This window comes from Lutra lutra, chromosome 6 (assembly GCF_902655055.1).
Source record: "Lutra lutra chromosome 6, mLutLut1.2, whole genome shotgun sequence".
NCBI classification, from domain to species: Eukaryota; Metazoa; Chordata; class Mammalia; order Carnivora; family Mustelidae; genus Lutra; species Lutra lutra.
In genome coordinates, this window is record NC_062283.1 from 20,814,789 (window position 1) to 20,840,094 (window position 25,306).

The window sequence follows — 25,306 nt, forward strand, 5'->3', positions numbered from 1 at the left end:
AAACAGTCCAGGGGCAGGGGGACAGTGGGGCCAGGAGAGCTCTTCCTGAGGGCCTTACCACAATGGGAAGGGGGCACAGCTAGCTCACTTGCAAAAGGTAGCCGGGGCTCCCGCAAGCTCATTCTCAGAGGTTAATAGGTGGGAAATCAGTATTTATCACAGAGGCCTTTTCCTTGTGTGACTTGTGTGAGTTCCCACCTGGAGCTCAGCGGGACACCTTCCCCTCCCTGGAGTCCAGCTCTGTGCGGGAGCCTTGGCTTGGTGTCAAGGCTTCTGATGGCATATCAGCAAACATTTCTGTTATTCTTGTCAAAATCAGCAGGTGACTTTTCTCTGGCCACAGTGAAAGTCGAGGCCCGCTCAGGTAAGCCCTGTGGGGTGGGCCACGTGCAGAATCTGAGGGGGGCTGAGCTGTAGGATGGGCCTTCTGGAAGGATTTTCATGCAGGAAAAAGTCCAGGACATCGTGGCTGAAGAAAGCAGGGACTCTAGGCAGACCTGGTGTGTGTGTGTGTGTGTGTGTGTGTACATGTGCATATGTGTGTGCGTGTGCAAGGACCTTTATAGATTGTTGGATATGGGGAACCTCAGAGCTTGCTAGCATCTGCTGGTAAGCAAGCTGGCTCTATTTCATGACCATTCCCCAGGCCAAGTCTCTGTCCATGATCACTAGTGGAGAATCAAGAACTTAGTAATGTAGTTCAATCAGTGTCCTAAGGATTTGCATATATGCCCTCGTTTCATCCTCAACGATCCTGGCAGGATTATTATCTCCGTTTAACACACGAGGAAACAAGTTAAAGAGCTTGTTTTGCGGTTCCATATCTGGAAGCTGGAACCCTCTGATGCCACGGCCCAGGAGCTCTCTGGCCATCATTTGTCTCCTGCAGGATTATACAGAAATGGGCACCGCTTGGCTTCCAAGGATGCAGTAAAGAAGGAAATGACAACCTCATTCAACATTCTTCAAAATGTGTTATCAGAAATGCAGTAAGAATGGCTGGATGTTGAGACTCAGGGACACAAAACCTGTTTTCTGGCTTCTTCTCACTGCCACTTCTAAATTCAATGAGCCACCCTCCTGCCCTGCTTAAGAAGTTTGAATGGCACCTGTTGCCCACAGGGATCGGATCTCAAGCCTTTAAGTGTCTTCCCAAGTACAGACTACGATCTGTACATTATAAGGGAGCCACCACGCCATTTCCATTACACATCTCCCAGGAAAACTAGCAGACCTGTGTTTGTACAAGAAAGACACCCTGGGTGTTGCTGGTGGGAAAACCCTCCGTGTGAGTGATTCAGAACTTGGGAATGGCACTCCTACCTCAACAGAATAGTCATTCAGCTTCTGGTGATTTCCTGCAAAATCCCTGAGCCAGCTCAGCCTGCATGGAGCTGGAATGGGTCTGGCTGCTTGGCTGGGTCCTCCTCTTTCTGCACCTTCCCACCACCCAGAGGGCTGATCTGATAAGGGCTGGGGCTTCAGCGTAGCCCGTGTCCCTCTTGGCTTCCTAAAATGCACAGCTGCCTTTTGCTGCTGGGAAAATATTTATTGAAGGTCTGGCTGTCGCTGAGAGAGTTTGACAACTCGTAAGGCACAAACATTCTTTATCTGCAGGATGAGGTTAGTTTCTTTTGGGCCTGGTGTTTTGTAAGAAGGAAATCGCTTTCATAAGCATCAGATTAGATCCAGGAAGCATCCAAAGGACAATGAAAAGTTGATGAGGCCCAGCGTCCGGATTTTCTCATTGGTCACTACTGCCACCTTCTGGCTGATTTTGTGAATTACATAGTATGGACTGTAAGGAAAGCTTTCTTATCCCAGTATTCCGTTTTTATAAGCTCTGTGTGGCGCAAGGGGGAAATAGAAAAATTATTCTTCAAATAGAGTATTTATTGGTAGATTTCATATTATCAAGAATTATAAAGCAGACAGAAGAGCGACATAAAAATAAAATATATAGTGGAATGTTTGCGTTTGAGGCAATAGGGAAAAGAATCAGTTAGAGCAGTTCGCTATACCTTCTGCCTCAGCATTCATTAGCTTTGTCCAAAATAGGTGGTTAGACCTTATCTGAGTTTCTAAGACCTCCTGTCCACTCTCTAAACCTGATTTCTTAACAAATGTATGTTACTCTATCCAATCGTTTTGGAAAATCAGTACAAAATTAGGAACTTAAGTGAAAATTGTTACCTACAAAAAAATTACTGGGTTTAAAACATGTCTTTAATCATGCAATAACAAATGTCAGTCTTCTAAAAGTTTTTATTTTGAGCAGTCGATGCTCATCATGACAACTGCACTCATTAATCCCCATCACCTCTTTAACTCAGCCACCCTTCCACCTCCTCTCTGGTAACCATTGGTTTGTTCTCTATGGTTAAGAGTCTGTTGGTTTGCCTCTCTCTCTTTGTTTTCCCCTTTGCTCATTTGTTTTATTTCTTAAACTTCACAGATGAGTGAAGTCATATGATATTTGCCTTTCTCTGACTCACTTATTCATTTAGTATTATACCCTCTAGCTTCATCCATGTCATTGCAAATGGCAAGATTTCATTCTTTTTGAGGGCTGAGTAATATTCCATTGCATATATATGCAATGGAATACTATACACACACACACACACACACACACACACACACACACACCACACCTTTTTTAATTCTTTCATCCATCTACAGGCATCTGGGCTCTTTCCATATTTTGGCTATTGTGAATCTTGCTGCTATAAACATTGGTGTGCATGTATCCATTTGAATTAGTGTTTTTGTATTCTTTGGGTGAAAACTCAATCATGCAATTGCTGGATCTGGGTGGTTCTATTTTTAACTTTTTGAGAAACCTCCGCACTGTTTTCCACAGTTGCTGGACCAGTTTGCATTCCCACCAGCAGTGTGAGAGGGTTCCTTTTCTACACACCCTCGCCAACACTTGTTGTTTCTTGTGTTTTTGATTTTAGCTATTCTGACAAATGTGCAGTGTTATCTCATTACAGTTTTGATTTGCATTTCCCTGATGATCAGTGATGTTGAGCATCTTTTCATATGTCTGTTGGTCATCTGAATGTCTTTAGAGAATTGTTTGTTCATTACTTATGACCATTTTTAATTGGATTATTTGTTTTTTGGGTGTTGATTAGTATAAATTCTTTATATTTTTTGGATTATAACCATTTATCAGATATATCATTTGCACATATATTCTCCCATCTGTAGGTTCTCATCCCCATTAAAGATGATTTTAGCTGTGGGTTTTTCATATATGACCTTTGTGATGTTGAGATATGTCTCCTCTAAACCTACTTTACTTTGCTGCTTTGTATCATGAATGCATGTCATACTTTGTCAAATGGTTTTTCTGCATCTACTGAAATGATCATATGGTTCTTATCCTATCTCTTATTGATGTGCTATATCACACTGACTGATTTGTTAATATTGAACCACATTGGCAACCCAGGAATGACTCCCACTTGATTGTAGTGAATGATTTTTTAAAAAATGTATTGCTCGATTCGGTTTGCTGGTATTTTGTTGAAGATTTTTACATCTCTGTTCATCAGAGATATTGGCCTGTAGTTCTCTCTCTGTCTCTCTCTTTTTAGATAATGTCTTTATCTGGTTTTGGCATTAGGGTAATGCTGTCCTCATAGAATGAATTTGGAAGTTTTCTTCCCTCTTCTACTTTTTGGAATACTTTGAGAAGAATAGGTATTAACTATTCTTTAAATGTTTGGTAGAATTTGCCTGGGAAGCCATCTGGTCCCGGACTTTTCTTTGTTGGGGGGTTTTTTGATCAGTGATTCCATTTCTTTGCTGGTATTGAGTCTGTTCAAGTTTTCTATTGCTTCCTGTTTCAGTTTTGGTCATTTATATATTTCTGGGAATTTGTCCATTTCTTCTACATTGTCCAATTTGTTGGCAGATAGTTTTTCATAATATTCTCTTATCACTGCTTGTATTTCTGTAATGGTTATTTCTCCTCTCTCATTTGCAATTTTATTTATTAGGGTCCTTTCCTCTTACTTTTTCTTGTTAAGTCTGACTAGAGGTTTATTGATTTTTATTGATTTTTTCCAAAGAAACACCTCCTGGTTTCATTGATCTGTTCTATTTTTTTTAATTGGTTTGTTTGTTTGTTTCTGTATCATTTATCTCTGTTCTACTCTTTATTATTTCCTTCCTTCTGTGGTCCTTTCTCTAGCTCCTTCAGGTGTAAGGTTAGGTTGTTTGAGATTTTTCATGCTTTTTGAGGTAAGCCTGTATGCTAGAAACTTCCCTCTCTGAACTGCTTTTGATTCATCCCAAAGATTTTGAACCATTGTGTTTTCATTTTCATTTGTTTCCAGTTTCTTCTTTTATTTTCTGGTTGACACATGCATTGCTTAGTAGCATGTTACTTAACCTCCATGCATTTGTGGTCTTTCCAGAATTTTTTTCTTGTGGTTGATTTCTAGTTTCATAGCCTTAGGGTTAGAAAAGATGTGTGGTATGATTTTGATCTTTTTTAACTTATTGAGGCTTGCTTTACGGCCCAAAATGTGATCTCTTCTGGAGAATGTTCCACATGCACTTGAAAATAATGTGTCTTCTGCTGTTTTAGGATGGAATATTCTGAATATGTCTGTTAAATCCATCTGGCCCAGGGTATCATTCAAAGCCATCATTTCCTTATTGATACTCTGTTTAGATAATCTGTCCATGATGTAGGTGGGGTGTTGAAGGCCCCTACTACCATTGTGTTATTATTGATTTGTTCCTTTATGTTTGTTATTAACTGTTTTATGTATTTGGGTGCTCCCATGTTGGGAGCATAAATATTTGCAGTGGTTATATCTTCTTGTTGAATCGTCCCGTCTATTATTATACGATGTCTTTCTTTGTCTTTTGCTGCAGTCTTTGTTTTGTTTTGTTTTTTTTTTTAAAGATTTTATTTATTTATTTGACAGACAGAGATCACAAGTAGGCAGAGAGGCAGGCAGGGCAGGGGAGGGAAAGCAGGCTCCCTGCTGAGCAGAGAGCCCGAGGCGGGGCTCGATCCCAGGACCCTGAGACCATGACCTGAGCCGAAGGCAGAGACTTTAACCTACTGAGCCACCCAGGCGCCCCTGTTGTAGTCTTTGTTTTAAAGTCTATTTTGTCTGATGTAAGTATTGTCACTCTTTCTTTTGACATTCATTTGCATGCTAGATGGGTCTTCATCCTCTTACTTTTAATCTGCAGGTGATTTTAGGTCTAAACTGATTCTCTTAAAGGCAGCATATAGATGGGTCTTCTTTTTTTGTTTTTTTGTTTTTTTGGTTTTTTTTTAATTTTTATTTTTTTTTTAATTTTTTATTTTTTCAGCATAACAGTATTCATTATTTTTACACCACACCCAGTGCTCCATGCAATCCGTGCCCTCTACAATACCCACCACCTGGTGACCCCAACCTCCCACCCCCCACCCCTTCAAAATTCTCAGATCGTTTTTCAGAGTCCATAGTCTCTCATGGTTCACCTCCCCTTCCAATTTCCCTCAACTCCCTTCTCCTCTCCATCTCCCCTTGTCCTCCATGCTATTTGTTTAGCTCCACAAATAAGTGAAACCATATGATAATTGACTCTCCCTGCTTGACTTATTTCACTCAGCATAATCTCTTCCAGTCCCGTCCATGTTGCTACAAAACTTGGGTATTCATCCTTTCTTTCTTTTTTTTTTTATAGCTTTATAAACATATATTTTTATCCCCAGGGGTACAGGTCTGCGAATCGCCAGGTTTACACACTTCACAGCACTCACCATAGCACATACCCAACCCCAATGTCCATAACCCCACCCCCCCTCCCAACCCCCCTCCCCCCCATCAACTCTGTTTGTTTTGTGAGATTAAGAGTCACTTATGGTTTGTCTCCCGCCCAATCCCATCTTGTTTTATTTACTCTTCTCCTACCCCCTTAACCCCCCATATTGCATCTCCTCTCCCTCATATCAGGGAGATCATACGATAGTTGTCTTTCTCCGATTGACTTATTTCACTAAGCATGATACCCTCTAGTTCCATCCACATCATCAAAAATGGCAAGATTTCATTTCTTTTGATGGCTGCATAGTATTCCATTGTGTATATATACCACATCTTCTTTATCCATTCATCTGTTGATGGACATCTAGGTTCTTTCCATAGTTTGGCTATTGTAGATATTGCTGCTATAAACATTTGGGGGCACGTGCCCCTTCGGATCACTATGTTTGTATCTTTAGGGTAAATACCCAGTAGTGCAATTGCTGGGTCATAGGGTAGTTCTATTTTCAACATTTTGAGGAACCTCCATGCTGTTTTCCAGAGTGGTTGCACCAGCTTGCATTCCCACCAACAGTGTAGGAGGGTTCCCCTTTCTCCGCATCCTCGCCAGCATCTCTCATTTCCTGACTTGTTAATTTTAGCCATTCTGACTGGTGTGAGGTGGTATCTCATTGTGGTTTTGATTTGTATTTCCCTGATGCCGAGTGATGTGGAGCACTTTTTCATGTGTCTGTTGGCCATCTGGATGTCTTCTTTGCAGAAATGTCTGTTCATGTCTTTTGCCCATTTCTTGATTGGATTATTTGTTCTTTGGGTGTTGAGTTTGCTAAGTTCTTTATAGATTTTGGACACTAGCCCTTTATCTGATATGTCGTTTGCAAATATCTTCTCCCATTCTGTTAGTTGTCTTTTTTTTTTTTTTAAGATTTTATTTATTTATTTGAGAGAGAGAGACAGTGAGAGAGAGCATGAGCTAGGAGAAGGTCAGAGGGAGAAGCAGACTCCCCATGGAGCTGGGAGCCTGATGTGGGACTCGATCCCGGGATTCCGGGATCATGACCTGAGCCGAAGGCAGTCGTCCAACCAACTGAGCCACCCAGGCATCCCTGTTAGTTGTCTTTTGGTTTTGTTAACTGTTTCCTTTGCTGTGCAAAAGCTTTTGATCTTGATAAAATCCCAATAGTTCATTTTTGCCCTTGCTTCCCTTGCCTTTGGTGATGTTCCTAGGAAGATGTTGCTGCGGCTGAGGTCGAAGAGGTTGCTGCCTGTGTTCTCCTCAAGGATTTTGATGGATTCCTTTCTTACATTGAGGTCCTTCATCCATTTTGAGTCTATATTCGTGTGTGGTGTAAGTGAATGGTCCAATTTCATTTTTCTGCATGTGGCTGTCCAATTTTCCCAACACCATTTATTGAAGAGGCTGTCTTTGTTCCATTGGACATTCTTTCCTGCTTTGTCGAAGATGAGTTGACCATAGAGTTGAGGGTCTATTTCTGGGATCTCTATTCTGTTCCATTGATCTATGTGTCTGTTTTTGTGCCAGTACCATGCTGTCTTGATGATGACAGCTTTGTAATAGAACTTGAAGTCCGGAATTGTGATGCCACCAACTTTGGCTTTCTTTTTCAATATTCCTTTGGCTATTCGAGGTCTTTTCTGGTTCCATATAAATTTTAGGATTATTTGTTCCATTTCTTTGGAAGAAATGGATGGTACTTTGATAGGAATTGCATTAAATGTGTAGATTGCTTTAGGTAGCATAGACATTTTCACAATATTTGTTCTCCCAATCCAGGAGCATGGAACATTTTTCCATTTCTTCATGTCTTCCTCAATTTCTTTCATGAGTACTTTATAGTTTTCTGAGTATAGATTCTTAGTCTCTTTGGTTAGGTTTATTCCTAGGTATCTTATAGTTTTGGGTGCAATTGTAAATGGGATGGACTCCTTAATTTCTCTTTCTTCTGTCTTGTTGTTGGTGTAGAGAAATGCAACTGATTTCTGTGCATTGATTTTATATCCTGACACTTTACTGAATTCCTGTACGAGTTCTAGCAGTTTTGGAGTGGAGTCTTTTGGGTTTTCCACATATAGTATCATATCATCTACAAAGAGTGATAGTTTGACTTCTTCTTTGCCGATTTGGATGCCTTTAATTTCCTTTTGTTGTTTGATTGCTGAGGCTAGGACTTCTAGTACTATGTTGAATAGCAGTGGTGATAACGGACATCCCTGCCGTGTTCCTGACCTTAGCGGAAAAGGTTTCAGTTTTTCTCCATTGAGAATGCTATTTCGGTAGGTTTTTCATAGATGGCTTTGATAATAATGAGGTATGTGCCATCTATCCCTACACTTTGAAGAGTTTTGATCAGGAAGGGATGCTGTACTTTGTCAAATGCTTTTTCAGCATCTATGGAGAGTATCATATGATTCTTGTTCTTTCTTTTATTAATGTGTTGTATCACATTGATTGATTTGTGGATGTTGAACCAACCTTGCAGCCCTGGAATAAATCCCACTTGGTCGTGGTGAATAATCCTTTTAATGTACTGTTGAATCCTATTGGCTAGTATTTTGGCGAGAATTTTTGCATCTGTGTTCATCAAGGATATTGGTCTGTAGTTCTCTTTTTTGATGGGATCTTTGTCTGGTTTTGGGATCAAGGTGATGCTGGCCTCATAAAATGAGTTTGGAAGTTTCCCTTCCATTTCTATTTTTTGGAACAGTTTCAGGAGAATAGGAATTAGTTCTTCTTTAAATGTTTGGTAGAATTCCCCCGGGAAGCCGTCTGGCCCTGGGCTTTTGTTTGTTTGGAGATTTTTGATGACTGTTTCAATCTCCTTACTGGTTATGGGTCTGTTCAGGCTTTCTATTTCTTCCTGGTTCAGTTGTGGTAGTTTATATGTCTCTAGGAATGCATTCATTTCTTCCAGATTGTCAAATTTGTTGGTGTAGAGTTGCTCATAGTATGTTCTTATAATTGTCTTATAATTTGGTGTTAGTTGTGATCTCTCCTCTTTCATTCATGATTTTATTTATTTGTGTCCTTTCTCTTTTCTTTTTGATGAGTCTGGCCAGGGGTTTATCGATCTTATTAATTCTTTCAAAGAACCAGCTCCTAGTTTCGTTGATTTGTTCTATGGCTTTTTGGTTTCTATTTCATTGATTTCTGCTCTGATCTTTATGATTTCTCTTCTCCTTGTGGGTTTAGGGTTTCTTTCTTGTTCTTTCTCCAGCTCCTTTAGGTGTAGGGTTAGGTTGTGTACCTGTGACCTCTCTTGTTTCTTGAGAAAGGCTTGTACCGCTATATATTTTCCTCTCAGGACTGCCTTTGTTGTGTCCCACAGGTTCGAACCGTTGTGTTTTCATTATCATTTGTTTCCATGAATTTTTTCAATTCTTCTTTAATTTCCTGGTTGACCCATTCATTCTTTAGAAGGATGCTGTTTAGTCTCCATGTATTTGGGTTCTTTCCAAATTTCCTCTTGTGATTGAGTTCTAGCTTCAGAGCATTGTGGTCTGAAAATATGCAGGGAATGATCCCAATCTTTTGATACCGGTTGAGACCTGATTTAGGACCGAGGATGTGATCTATTCTGGAGAATGTTCCATGTGCACTAGAGAAGAATGTGTATTCTGTTGCTTTGGGATGAAATGTTCTGCATATATCTGTGATGTCCATCTGGTCCAGTGTGTCATTTAAGGCCTTTATTTCCTTGTTGATCTTTTGCTTGGATGATCTGTCCATTTCAGTGAGGGGAGTGTTAAAGTCCCCTACTATTATTGTATTATTGTCGATGTGTTTCTTTGATTTTGTTATTAATTGGTTTATATAGTTGGCTGCTCCCATGTTAGGGGCATAGATATTTAAAATTGTTAGATCTTCTTGTTGGACAGATCCTTTGAGTATGATATAATGTCCTTCCTCATCTCTTATTATAGTCTTTGGCTTAAAATCTAATTGATCTGATATAAGGATTGCCACTCCTGCTTTCTTCTGATGTCCATTAGCATGGTAAATTCTTTTCCACCCCCTCACTTTAAATCTGGAAGTGTCTTCGGGTTTAAAGTGAATTTCTTGTAGGCAACATATAGATGGGTTTTGTTTTTTTATCCATTCTGATACCCTGTGTCTTTTGATTGGGGCATTTAGCCCATTAACATTCAGGGTAACTATTGAGAGATATAAATTTAGTGACATTGTATTGCCTGTAAGGTGACTGTTATTGTATATTGTCTCTGTTCCTTTCTGATCTACTACTTTTAGGGTCTCTCTTTGCTTAGAGGACCCCTTTCAATATTTACTGTAGAGCTGGTTTGGTGTTTGCAAATTCTTTCAGTTTTTGTTTGTACTGGAAGCTTTTGATCTCTCCTTCTATTTTCAATGATAGCCTAGCTGGATATAGTATTCTTGGATGCATGTTTTTCTCATTTAGTGCTCTGAATATATCATGCCAGCTCTTTCTGGCTTGCCAGGTCTCTGTGGATAAGTCTGCTGCCAATCTAATATTTTTACCATTGTACGTTACAGACTTCTTTTCCCTGGCTGCTTTCAGGATTTTCTCTTTGTCACTAAGACTTGTAAATTTTACTATTAGGTGACGGGGTGTGGACCTATTCTTATTGATTTTGAGTGGGGTTCTTTGAACCTCCTGGATTTTGATGCTTGTTCCCTTTGCCATATTGGGGAAATTCTCTCCAATAATTCTCTCCAATATACCAATTCTCTCCAATCCCAATTATTCTAATGTTGTTTCATCTTATGGTGTCACTTATCTCTCAAATTCTGCCCTCGTGGTCCAGTAGCTGTTTGTCCCTCTTTTGCTCAGCTTCTTTATTCTCTGTCATTTGCTCTTCTATATCGCTAATTCTTTCTTCTGCCTCATTGATCCTAGCAGTGAGAGCCTCCATTTTTTATTGCACCTCATTAATAGCTTTTTTGATTTCAACTTGGTTAGATTTTAGTTCTTTTATTTCTCCAGAAAGGGCTTTTATATCTCCCAAGAGGGTTTCTCTAATATCTTCCATGTCTTTTTCAAGCCCGGCTAGAACCTTGAGAACCATCATTCTGAACTCTAGATCTGACATATTACCAATGTCTGTATTGATTAGGTCCCTAGCTTTTGGGAACTGCCTCTTGTTCTTTTTTTTTGTGGTGAATTTTTCCTCCTTGTCATTTTGTCCAGATAAGAGTATATGAAGGAGCAAGTAAAATACTAAAAGTGTGGCAACAACCCCAGGAAAATATGCTTTAACCAAATCAGAAAAGATCCCAAATCGTGAGGGGGGAGAAAGGGGATAAAAAGAGGTTCAGAAAGAAAAAAAAAAAAAGAAACAATTAAAAAAAGAAAATGAATAAAAAAAATATAAAAAAGAAAAAGTATATATATACTAGACAAACCAGTTTAAAAACGTTAAAAAAGAAAAGGGTAAAAGTTAAAAAAATTTGGCAGAAGAAGAGAAAAAAATTGAAAAAGAAAAAAAAATTAAATTAACTGCAAGGCTAAAGAATCATGGGGAGAAAGCCATGAGTTCCGTGCTTTGTTTTCTCCTCCTCTGGAATTCCGCTGCTCTCCTTGGTATTGAAACTGCACTCCTTGGTATGTGAACTTGGTCCTGGCTGGATTTCTTGTTGATCTTATGGGGGAGGGGCCTGTTGTAGTGACCCTCAAGTGTCTTTGGCACCCGAGTAGTTGCACCGCCCTTACCAGGGGCCGGGCTGAGTAATCCGCTCGGGTTTGCTTTCGGGAGCTTTTGTTCCCTGAGCACTTTCCCTAGAGTTCTGGAGGACGGCAATGAAGATGGTGGCCTCCCAGTCTCCGGCCCGGAGGAGCGGAGAGCCCGGGGCCCCACTCTTCAGTGCGCCCTCAGAGAACAGCGCCCAATTACTCCTGTCACCCTGGCCTTCAGCCGTGCTCCGAGCTGACCGAGCCTGTGACCCGTTCAAGGTAACCCCGAGCTTGGAGCTCACTCCTCGGCTCTGTCTCTGTAGCCGGCTTCCCCGTTCTAATACCGGTAAGCTCTGCGACACTCAGACACCCCCGATCCTTCTGTGACTCTGCGGGACCTGAGGCCACGCTGACCCCGCGTGGGCTTCACCCCGGTTAAGCCTCTGGAGTGATGTCCCTCAGTGGGACAGACTTTTAAAAGTCCTGATTTTGTGTTCCGTTGCTCCACTGCTTGCCGGGAGCCGGCCCCTCCCCCGCAGTCTATCTTCCCGTTGCTTTGGATTCACTTTTCCGCCAGTCCTACCTTTCAGAAAGTGGTTGATTTTCTGTTTCTAGAATTGCTGTTCTTCTTCTCTTTGATCTCCCATTGGAGTTGTAGGTGTTTGCAATCTTTAGATAAGCTATCTAGCTGATCTCCTGCTACCTGAAGTAGTCTCAGCCTGTTACTTCCCCGCCATCTTGACTCCTTCCCCCAAAGCAAACTTATTTTTGAAAGCAAAGTTGTTTTTGAGTGGCTGAGCTCACCCCTGAATTGTACATGAATGGATCTGAAACCTGAACAACATGTCGTAACAGAATGTCATAGACTTTGAGAACTGACCCATTGGATAGACCACAGCCCACCACCCAGACCACCCACTAGGTGACACACACATGGGACACATCTGAATAATGCTGCAAAAGTTTTGACAGTGGTACTGATATTTAAACCACATGGGCAGAGGGCTTCTCCGAACTTGAAGCCTGAACCCAACAGAGTCTGCTAAACAAAGTTTCCCTGCCTAAACAAAACCATCAACATTCCCCATAGGTTTGAAATAATACTTGGAGACTTAAAATATCTAAAATATCCATGAACTAATCTAAAATTGCTTAGCATACAAAGAACCAGGAAAATTTTAACTTGCATGGAAAAAGAGTCAACAGATGCCAAAGCCATGATATTACAGATGTTGAAATTATCTGAAAGACTTTTTTTTTTCAAGATTTATTCATTTATTTGTCAGAGAGAGAGAGAAAGAGAGCACAAGCAGGGGGAGAGGCGGGCAGAGGGAGAAGCAGGCTCCCCACTGAGCAAGGATCCCATGTGGGGCTCAATCCCAGGACCCTGGGATCATGACTTGAGCTGAAGGCAGACACTTAAGTGACTCAACAACCCAGGTGTCCCTCCCTGTCTGACAGACTTTAAAGCAGCAGTTATAAGAATGCTCCAAGAAGTTATGGCAAACCTTATTGAAATGAATGAGAGGATAGAATCCCTCAGCAAACAAAAACACTAAATGGTGAAAAGAACCACATGGGAACTGTAAAAGTGAAAAATACAGTGACCAATATTTTAAAACCTGAGTGGGCTTCAGGGAAATGATAGAAAAAAGAGCCAATGAACTTGAAGATAGGTTGATAAAAATGATCTAATATGAATAACTGAATGTTCAGCTTCTGACATTCAAAATTAAATTTTCCAACCTGACAATAGGTTTTGGTAAAGGAAAACATCTTATAATATTTTTAGCTCTTATTTAGCATCTCAAGAATCATGCCTGGCAGGGGAAGGGGTTCGATTCATTCCACAGTATTGGGCAGATGCCTTAGTTGGGCAGCTTGCTGCTCTGGGTAGCAGAACAAGGAAAAATCCATCCCTTTCCATCCTGGAAGATGATGAGAGAAAAAATTATGAAAAAGAGGCAGGAGAGGTAGCTGGTTGGAAGTGTGTGGCAATTTTCTCTACTTAGTGAGGAGGATTAAGAGTGTCAGATTGTTAGAGGAGTGTTGGAGTTGACTTGTATTAGCTCTGTGGAGCCAACTGTTAAAATTTCAAGAATTTTGCAAGCTGATTGTTAAAATACTTTGCAAATTGAAATTGGACATGGTGGGGATATTTGCACCATGATAACTGGAAAACACTTCAAACTCTTGGAGAGTCTGTTGTTAAATCACCAGCATAGAACTATGACAAATAGATCAAAGGGAACGTGGAGGGCACAGAGTGGGGCATGCTTTCCCTCTTCACCATTTGGAAACTTGGAGGACAATGCTATGCAGGAACTATACTAGCAAGGTGTGATCAAGCATGGTAGTATGACATGGACAGAGAGCAAATCTGGTTAACACTCTCAACCCTACCTAGTTTCTCAAATAGAGAAAGTGCTGGACTGAAAGCCATGGGCCCACTGTGGTAAGGTGAAGATCCTTACCACAAAGCCTGGTCAGGAACTCAGACTCAGCTATCTGTTGACCAGTGAGAACTGAAAGAGGGCTGAGTCAGTGGGAGGATTCACAGAAATGGAATTGGCCACAGGGCCATGAGGTACAGATATCATCAGCAGACTGGTGGATCCAACAGACGAGATCAGACCACCTTAGTGCCAGACTGGCCAAGATAAGATGGGGCTGTGGATAGTTCCTGGCTCCCCAAATCCCTTTTTTTCCACCACCATGAATTCACAGGAGACCTTCTCCCCCATATACCAGGTACCACTTAGAGGAGATGGGCTTGGAAGTAAGGGGACCGAGATATAATTCTCCTATACATGAATACCAAGGGGTCTGTTTAAGTCACTACATCTAACTCAGATGGGAAATCAGTCTGTAATTAATTATCTTTCCTCTGCTACATGATAGTGGGAGCTCAGGAGGAAAACAAATCAGGTATAGATCCAAACTAAACAGACCACATTTTTTCTTCCTTTTTGACTGGTAGTGTAAATTTGCTACCCAGCAACACTTGGAAAATAAATAAATAGCATAGCTTGGGTTTATCCAAATGTATAATTCATGATTTTTTTTTATTTTTTATTTTTAGAGCTCAATCATTCTTTGCAAACAGAGGTTTGACTTCACCTCTATTATGCAGATGGAAAAGAGACTGGAGCATATTGCATTTGAGGGATTTGAAGACAGAAAGACTACACCTTGGATGCCTCTTCATGATGTGGGGCTTTGCTCTCGGGCTAGTAAGTCCAGAACTAAATTTTTATCACTTATCCCTGGAATAACCATCCTAATCCAGGATTAGAGGAAGTGGTTCATTTTAAACTCAGGAGAAGTGAATTGATAAAGAGTACTGAGTTTATTTAGTTGCCATGAAAAATGAAACTGCCAGTAGGCTGGAATACTTAAAAATATAGGATATTAGGGCCAAAGGATAGCTGAGATCATTTAGTCCAGGCAGCTGAGACCCAGGAAGGTGAAAACACATGCTCAAAGTTCGGCAGCTCATCCATCGTCCACGGCCAGGCTGGAACTCAAACTCTGACCCCACTTGCATTTTATGTAAGGACTTAGGTTTCTACCTCACCTCTATCTTTGCAGAGGAGTCTATGTGAGGAATCACATCAGAGCTGCAAGCCTGCTTAACAGTCCTGCAGTTAGAACAACAGCTTCATTCCACTTGCCAAACATGTGGGAATCTTCCCTGGGTCCATCCTTCAGATACACAGATGCTGATTCTCTGTTTCTTTTTTTCTAAACTCCATGAATAAAGATCCCTGGGTCTTTCCTCAGGCCATAAACGGTTAGTTAGGGCATATTATATTGGAGTAACAGTCTAAGCCTGACACAAATCTTTGATTAGATCAAAATGTGTCCCAAGTCACGTAGTAAAAATAATAGTGGGTGGTGGTCTCATTACTGGGCATTTGTATATATGTCAAGTATGGGCATTGAGCACTTTACATATGTTACCTTTTTATTGACAGACTTAAAAACAACTCTAAGGGTCTACTAGCTTCTAACTCAGAATGTGTCCCCCACCCCCCACATATCCCCATGGCCTGTGTGGGCCTCCATGGTCTGTGTGGAACTGTGTGGCTGATGGGCCCCATTAGTGGCCATGGTTCATGTGGCTGCTTCAGTATGTCATCTTTTCTCTCTTACACCTTGGAGGTCCCACATGTCTGTGTCCTGGAGGGCTCTGAGAGCCTTGAGAACTCTTGCGGGGAGACCTGGGTTCTGCCAAGCTCATACTTTCTCTTTTACATGGGTTTGAATCTCCGTGTTGGCTTGTGTGCAAGGTTGGTGAACTGCTTGAGAGAGACCTGCGTTATGTTTGCCACAAGAAGGGAAGAATAAAGGCACTGACTGAAAATTAGAAATGTTTCAGATAAATGTAGTCTTCTAGAGATACAAACATAGTACAGAAAATTGCATGTAAGTGGTTGAGTTTTATGGTCCACACCCATGTGGTCCCTTCGCAAGAATAAATGGTGGGCAAATCCCCTTGTGCAGCCCTGGACTCAGAGGGAGGCACGTTTGTGATGTAGGAAAGTTATGGCAACAGATACTTGTGGGGCAGCCAGCCGTCAAAGAGCTCCTGATGAGCTGACTGAAATGGGAGATGGGAATATGACAAAATAAAAAAGAAGGACAACCTGGCTTGGGCTCCAAGGCAGAGGACAGCATGCTGGGAACAACCTGGCCCCTCTGTGCCATCTCTACCAGGTCTGACCATTTAGATCAATAAAAACTTGGGGAGTAGAAGAGCTGATAAATACAAGGAATTGAGCAAAACACTGTACACTTCATCAAAACTTCTCTTTTTGGTATTTCTGTTTCATTTTTAGTGATAAGAACTTTAGAAGAATCCATAAAGAGCTTTGTTTTAAATTGTGGTAAAATATACATAACATAAAATTTATCATCTTAACCACTTATTCGTGGCATTAAGTTCCTTCACACCATTGGGGGGCCATCACCACTGTCCATCTCCAGAACTTTGTCACCTTCTCTGAAACTAACACTGTCTGCGTTTAACCATAACTCCTCATTTCACCCACCACCAGCCCCTGGCAACCAGCATTCCTTTTTCTGTCTCTGAATTTGATGACTCTAAGTACTGCATATAAGTGGAATCATGTAGTATTCATTCTTTTGTGACTGGCTTATTTCAATTCCCATATCTTCAAGGTTCATCCATGTTATAGCCTGTGTCAGGATTCCTTTCTTTTTGAGGTTGAATCATAGTCCATTGTATGTATAGACTACAATATTTTCATCCTTTCATCCATCAATGGACACTTGGGTTTTTTCCACCTTTCAGCTATTGTGAATAGCATTGCTATGAACATAGGTGTACGAATATCTGTTTGAACTCCTGTTTTCAATTTTTTTTTCCCAATACACATCCAGGAAGGAAATTGCTGGATCATATGGTAATTCTGTTTTTATTTTTTTTTAATCTTTTTATTTATTTGAGAAAGAGAGAGAGAGAGTGATCACAAGTAGGCAGGCAGAGAGAGGAGTGGGGGAAGCAGGCTCCCTGCTGAGCAGAGAGCCCGATGCGGGGCTCCATCCCAGGACCCTAAGATCATGACCTGAGCCAAAGGCAGAGGCTTAACCCACTGAGACACCCAGGTGCCCCTGTTTTTAGTTTTTTGAGGGACTGCTCCAACGTACACAAATACTTTTTCACTGATTCTGCCAGTTCAGACAAACCTGTTACCTTTCTGTAACTATGAATGATGCAAGGTTATTAAGGATTTGCTGTTACTTGGTAGCACTGCATTTGAATATTTTGATTTAGCAAGGGGTTTCTTTCTTTCTTTTTTTTTTTAAATGAAGTCAGCCCCTCCTTTGGGAGCCTGGGTGTATCTCTCAGTCTGGTTTGATGAGGAAGACAGAATAAGGGCCCCCAAAGATGTCTCTGTCTTAATCCCCAGAATCTGTTGTGTTATAGTAAAAAGAACTTTGTAAGTATGACTAAGGACTTTGAGATGTAGAGATCATCCTGGATTATCCAGTTGGGTCCAATGTAATCACAAGAGTCCCTAAATGTAGACGAGGGTAGTAGGAGAGACTCCAAGGAAGATGTGACTTTGGAAGAAAGACACAGAGGCAACATTTTGAAGATGGAGGGACAGATTGTGAGCCAGAGAATGTGTATGGCTGAAGAACTAGAGACTAGATTCTTCCCTAGAATCTGCAGAAGGAACACAATCCTGGGGAGCCTGCTTCTCCCTCTGTCTGCCACTCTCCCTGCTTGTGCTCTCTCTCTCTGTGTCAAATAAAGAAATAAAATCTTTAAAAAAATGTAGTTCTGCTAAGAATAACTCTACTTAAATTACTGGTTGGGTACCAGTTTCAATTGTGTTTAATTGGAGAATTGATTTTAACCTCTTTGAGCTTCATTTAAAAAGTTGTTTAAAGGGGGATAGTATTAGTTTGCAGGGTAGTGGTGACTTTTAAATTATCTAATTTGTAATAAAGTATCTAGCCCAGTGATCTTAAAAGCAAGCCCGTAATAAGGACTGAAAAAAGCCATTTCAGGTAAATCCAAAGTCAATGTGCTCAAGGCCACTGATTCTCAGTGAAGTGTTCTTCCTTTTTCACTCTTTCTGGGATATTTGGACACATTTATTTGCTTGTTTTGCATCAGTCAGAGACCTTCTTTTCTTTCCTTTGGAAAAAGAGAAAGAGAGGGAGAGGGAGAACGGGTTGGAGGGCGGGGAATCATCTTAGGAATATGAAGTTCAAGAGGCCCAAGATCTTCCCTCTCTGCATTTCTCTGATAAGAGATATTTTCCTGTCCCATTTCCAGAGTTTGACTCTGTTCCCAGCTTCAGTTAAAGGTACTGCTACCCTTAACAAAGAACAAAGCATCTTGAGAAAAAATTTAAACAATGCCTTTGAACACGTTTTTATTATAGTGCTAATGTCTGCCAAAATTTCAGGATCAAAGAAATCTGAAAAGATTTATACAATAGTGAACCCTTTGTGAAAAGTGTTAGATTAATGGGGAGATCATGTCAAATATTAAACATTTATGATTCCATTCTCTTTTTCTTGTCCACTAAGGAAAAATAGAATGAACTCTTTTTAATTTTTTTCAAATTAAAAAAATTTGGTAAAGCAATACATAACATAACATGCACTTTTAGCCATGTTTAAGTTTTCAGTGACATTAATCACCTTTACTTTGCTGTATGGCCATTACTGCTGTCCATCTCCAGACTTTTTTCACCAAGCAAACCTTTGTATTTTAAGATACAAGTTGCATCAGTGGATTTAAAGTCCATATTATCTCTCAGCCTGTATATAGAATTGTTCTAATGTTCTATATAAATATAGACATGTATACATATGTGTTTGTGCATGAGCAGCTACAAATGACTCAAAGGAAGAAGAACTACTAAGCCCTACATGTTATATATTGCATCCAAAGGGATCCCGTGAAGCAGAAACTGTTATCCCACTTTACAGAAGGGGAGACAGAGAAAAATTAAGTAGCTTTCTCATGGTCACATACCTGGGAAGTGATGTTGCTGGTTCTCAACAACAATCTGTTCTCAATGGCACCATGCTTTCAAATTTAGACCCCCTTAAGCACAAAGGATAGAAGGAATGGGGATGGGGTAAGATGCAGACTTTAGGTGTTAGGTTGCCAGTTATTGAAAGAACCTTCCAGGAGTTCCTGGGGGGCTCAGCTGGTTAAGGACTGAGTCTTGATTTTGGCTCAGGTCGTGATTTCAGTGTTGTGAGACCAACTCCCATGTCAGGCTCCACACACACAGGTGGAGCCTGCTTAAGATTCTCCTTTGCTCCGCCCCTCCCCACCTCTCTTTAAAATTAAAAAAATAAATAAATAAATAATAATAATAATAATAATAATAATAATAAACCTTCCAGAAAGGTGCGGGTTTTGCTTTGTTGGAGATTTTTAAGGATTCAAGATGCAGCTCTTCTCCTCCCTTGACTCCTCCTTTGAAAATCTCTAGAGGATCTCTGAGGCTTGTGTTTGCTTAATGTATCCCACTGTTATGTGTCAAATATGAAATGGTAACAAAAGGGACAAAGATGGGGAAAGGATAGGCTAGGGAGCTAGTGGCAGTGCAATACTATGTCAGAGCGGAGGATGTCTGGGCTAGGCTGCTGCTCCTGGACATTCCTGTTCTGCTCAGGATATCATATCAGAGTTGGAGGAGGGGGGTTGCTGGAAGGGAAACAGATGGCTTCTTCATGAATACAAGGATGGTAGAATTTTTGCTAGAAAAATTTCACCCTTCACAGATGAACTGGAGACTCATGCCTCATTTCTAACTGAAACCTGGTGTTGTCTCTCAGGTTGCTTCTCAGGAAGATGTAATTAGAGTAATATCATGCAGGATATGGTATTAGCTAATTTTTGTCAGTCTCTATTAGACACGTATATGGTAATCATTTTACTTGTACCACATCTCTAAATGACACAAACACTTTGGTTCTGTCATCATCTCTGTGTAACAGGTAAGAGGAAGAAGGCCACATGGCCCAGAAGTAGCATGGGCAGACATTCAGCTGAGGTCCATCTGTACCCCAGATCCATGCTTGTCTTCACCATGACATTCTATCTGGCTTTGAAGCTGCCTACACATGGGTGCTCAACATGGCTTCGCTAATTGCTCTCCCAACGGTCTCAGTTTGCAATATCATCAATAAAAGGAACTATACTACATACTGCATGGGATTTCTAGGAGGATTAAGAAAAATTACCCACATGGAAATTTGGGTAAATAAACAGGATTGAATTGTATCCTCCCCAAGGATGTGTTGAAGTCCTAACCCCCAGGACCTTAGAATATGACCTTATTTGGAAGTAGGGGGTTTACAGAGATAATTAAATTGAGATGAGATCACTAAAGCAGGCCTGAATCCAATATGGTTGGCGTCCTCATACAAAGGGAAATTTGGATATAGAGACAGACACGTACAGAGGGAAGATGATGGAAAGATGCACAGGGAGAGGGCCATATGAACAGAGAGAATTGAACTGATCCATGTATAACCCAAAGAATGCCTGTGGCTACCAGAAGCTAGGAGAAGCACAGACTTTACCTTCAGAGGCCCAGCACCTTCAGAAGGAGCATGGCGCTGACAATACCTTGATTTTGGATTTCTGGCCTCCAGAACGGTGAGACAATACCTTGCTGTTGTTCTAAGCCGGTTGATGGTACTTTTGTTACAGCAGGCCTAGCAAACTAATACAGTGCACAATCAACATATTTTCCTTCCTTACGCCATTCATTCCACAATATTTAAGGACTTCCTCACCATCCTTCTGACAATAGCATCAGAGTCTATTGTCTGTTAGTTGAGTAAAGGTGATGGAGTCCTTGTTTCTGCTCTCAAATTGCTTATACCTCCATACGGCAGACAGAAAATAAAGAAGTAATTGTAGAACGTGGTTAGAATGGTCAAGGCAAGGGGAGGGTGCTAGAGGAGCCCCTTTAACCCAGCCTGGGTGCCCGTGATGGAAAGCTTCTTGGAGGAAGTGATATCTCAAAAATGATGAAGTAGTAGCATTTTGAATAGGGACAAGGCTGTCGCGGAACAAGAATGTTAACAAGTTTGTTGTTGTTACAATGGTACAAGCTCAGTTCCAAGTTGACTGGAAAAATGGCAAGGACAAGCAAGACTAAAGAGAAGCCTAAGTATTTGTCTCATTTAACAGTTTTGTTTCCAGAATACTTTTCAGCTGGAGTGGTTCCTTATTAAATGTAGTTATTGGAAGTCGTGAATGGGTACCGGGGTAGGGGTAGGGTAGACTGATGATGAGATCAGGGACCATTAATCAACAGGCAGAGACCAATGTCTCTATGAGACAGAATATTTCTTTTATTTGGTTCTCTTTCTTCAGTGCATGCCATGTATGTAGTAGGACAAGATTCCAAAGCTTGGCCTGGGCCCCTGGTAAGGTTGTATAGGTTGTGGACTGCACAAAAGGAGACAGAGGACTGAAATCCAGTGTATGCCCACTAACCAAGTCATGTATCTGGGCAGAGGCCTATGTTTTGCCAAAAGACAAGCATTCCTTTGCTTTGCACAGAAGTATCATCTTCTTGCCAAGTCATAGGACACTAATTCTGGTTTCACCAGAGTGGGCACCTTTTTATAATCACATATAATTTTTTATAATCACGTATAATGGATGCCATCCATCCCAATGGTAGTCCCAAGCATGGCATTTGATCTTGCTTTGTGACAAGGCATCTGTTCCTTTGAAACAAAATGTACAGCCTACATGCTGGAAGGCTGTCCAAGGAGTTCTTGGTATGCAGTTAGAGACTAGATTCACAGCAATTCTTTTTTCCAGTCTCATTAGCTAAATTAACTACAGTTATCTTGGTAGTCTGAATCTTCACTAGATGGCTTCTGGCTCATGCCCCTTACATTCAGACCATATCTGATTTTTGTGGAGTTTAGAAAGGAAGGGACATAATAAACCTCTAAGCGCTTGGCTAATGAATGTTAGTTATAAATATGATCTGCACAGTTAAGACAATGTTCTCCATGAATTTCAATCTTGCTTTGAACTTTGTAAATTTCCCTGACTTTGGAGTTTCTTCTCCTCCAGACCCCATGGCATATTTTCTTGGGGGGTAAAGTAAAAGGGTTGCTGTGGGGGTTGAGGGGTGTGCTCAAGGCCAGAATATAAACAGACAATAGGCTCTGATGCTCAGAAGGATGGTGAGGATGAAACTCTACTCATGATGGGAACAGTATACTTATCTGTCTTCCAGCAGACGGAAAAACAGTATTACAGGAATAGTACAAAGGTTACGAGTAGGTCCAAATGGAGTTCCAGATGTCAGGGGGAAACAGCAGGAACTGGGGTGGGATCATGGGATAAGGAAATGGGATCCCCATTCCCACGTGGTTCTGGGGAAGGGAAATGCTGCCCATCAGTAAAATTGGAATTTCTTGAGTCCATCTGTGGATTCATATGAAGACACTCTAATAAATATGACTTACTTAATTATCAGTGACTTTGCATTCCACTTGCATGTTACAGAAGCTCTCCAGACTCTCCCCTTTCCTGGCCTGTTTACCTCTCAGTGCCTCATGTCAGCTCAAGAGCAGCTCTTCCCTATTTCATTCTTTACCACTCTCCTCTGGCACTGTTGTCCAAGCTGTTAAAGCTACTGTTGTGCGTTTCAGACCAGCATGGTGCCTGTGCCCAAGCCCTGGTTCTCTCTTCCCCTACTTTGTGCTGGGTCCTTCCATGTTTGTGAAGCAAGCCATGCTGTGTTCTACCCACTTGCCTGAGTACTAGAAAGTCATTGGGCCCTACAAAATGCCATGGGTGCCCCAAATCCCTTATAAAGCCATTTTCTGGTTCAGCTTCTGTCTCCTCAGGCCTTTGCCACAAATCCAAGAGGCTGGGTGTGGAGATGGGACACTAGGACCTCCTTTTGTCTCTGTCTTTGCCCTCAGGAGCTTGGTGCCAACATCATCATTTCCACCCTGAAAATATCCAGAAGAGACAACATGGTGTCCTTTGGAAAGGGGACAATTGGTTTCTTTCTGAAGCTGTGCTGATTTTTTAATTACATTTTTTTTTTTTAAGCGCTCCTTTCCCAGCCTTGAAAGGCCTCTGGGAATAAGCTCCCTGAGAGCAAGAACACATGTGACCCGGCTCTCAGCAGACAGCTTTAGTGATTTCTTTCCAATTCCAACATTCTGGGCGCCCTGAACATAGCTGTGAAATATTGAAGTCAAAACCCATAAAATATTGGATAATGAAGTCCAATTAAGGAATTTAACAAAACAAATGACTGCAGATAGACGGCCTTCAGGATATGATTGTGATGGAAAAAGAATAACCCATAAATACAAATAAATTGTGTGTTACCTCAGGGGGTGACAGTGGACAAACCCAGTAAGATTATGAAAAATGGCCAGGGAACATGGCAGGAGTGTAAGCACCTTTCTCTTCTCAATGACTCTACATAGGAGATTTGCCATTAGTTTGGTGGAAAGAATCATTCTGAAGATCTGCAGATGTAGGCCAGGTCGGGCTTGACACCAGATGACCAATAAGGGAACTTCTCTTTCTTTCTTCCTTTCTTTGTCTCTTTCTTCCTTCCTTTCTTTCTCTCTTTCTCTCTCTCTTTCTTTTCCCTCCCTCCCTCCTTCCTTCCCTCCTTCTTTCTTCCCTTCCTTCCTCCCTTTTCTTTCCTTCTTTCTTTTTTCTTCCTTCTGTTCTTTCTTTCTTTCTTTTTCTTTCCTATTGAATATATTAACGTAACATGGTGTAAATTTAATGTGTACAATGTGTTAATTTGATATACTTATATACTGTAATATGATTGCCATTGTAGTGATATTTAGCACCTCTATCACATTATATAATTATCTTTTCTTCTAAGTGTCTGGGATAACTAAGCATTAGTAGGAGGAGTTTCTGTGTTAAGCTGTCTTTCAATTATTTCCATTTCATCACCAAAAATGAGGTGAGAAAAAGAAAGAAAAGATGTGCTACGGTCTGAAAGTCTGTGTTGCTTCCAAATTCATGTCGAAATGTAACCCCAGGCTGATGGTATTTGGAGGTGAACATTTGGGAGATAATTAGGTCATAAGAATGGAGCCCTCCTGAATAGGATTAAGACCCTTATAGAAAGGATGCCAGAGAGAGCCCTGGTCCATTCCACACTGTGAGGACACAGTAAGGGGACATTTGTTGGTGATCCAGGAAGCAGACTCTCACCAGACACTGAATGTGCCAGCACCTTGATCTTGGAATTCCCAGCCTCCAGAACGGTGAGCAATACGTTTCTGTTGTTTCAAATCTCCTTATTCTATGATATTTTTGTTACAGAAGTCCAAAGGGATGGAAACTGGAGAAGTTACAAAGAACATGATCTTGACTGCTGAGCATTGTGGAGCATGAGTGTGCCATGTGGGTTCTGGGAAGCAAATGTGGGAAGAAAGCTGCAGGGCCTGGAACCAGGTGGCTTTGGGCTCTGCCTGTCTGGGCCTCCTGGCTGCTACGGGCACTATGTCAGCCCCAAATATCCTAGTACGGGTGGCTCATCACTCTCAAAACAGCTGCTCCCCAGCCCCTGTCCCCTGCCTCTCCAGTCCCTGGTCCCTTCTCACTGTTTGTTCAGGTTTCCATGCTGCCTCCTTGTTCCGAGGCATCCTCTCTCTCTCCTTCTGTCATGCATCCTGTCCACGGGAACCTTGCACAGAATCCTCCCATATTGGGTCAGTCCCATACTTCTTGCCATGGATCGGGACTCAGACAAGTCAAACATCAAAGGGGTGAGGGCACACTTGCTGAAGAGAATAACTTCTTACCAGGGATGGATGGATAGAAAGGAGTTGCTCAAGAGAGTGACGAGGGGATCCTTTGGCAGGAGGATAGACTCAGACTAGGATCTGGGTCCACAGTAAGCTCAATAAACTCTTGCAGATTCATTAATTTTTCAGGGATCACAACCAAGCATTAACAGAAAAGCCTGCATTTGGGTGAAAGTCTCTTTTATTATATATCCTATTTTGTCTAAAATTGAACTCATTGCCTAATGACTGAAGAAATAAAGTATGTCCCAGCCCTTAGGAATGAAATACCAGGCCGACAGGCAGAGAACTAGAGCCGAGACTGCTTCCTTCATGGGCACGAGGATCTCTAATCCCATCCCTCCTTAGAAGGCCAACTCATGGCGCCTTCCACCAACCTGTACATTCTTCCTGTGAAGGCACAGTGTTTTACTCTTCTCTCTGATTACCTCCCATGGGCTACCCAACATAAAAGATTTTGATACCTCCCTTCTTTCCTTTTCCTAAAATATGCAGGAATTATGTATTATTCATTTT

At 41.3% G+C, this 25,306-nt stretch overlaps 1 long non-coding RNA gene across 1 annotated transcript; it reads left to right on the plus strand.

Moving 5' to 3' along the window:
- Positions 1–25,306, plus strand: LOC125102765 (uncharacterized). Its single transcript, XR_007128186.1, has 4 exons — positions 1–97; positions 320–364; positions 14,589–14,688; positions 24,306–25,306. It is a non-coding gene; the product is annotated as an uncharacterized LOC125102765 (long non-coding RNA).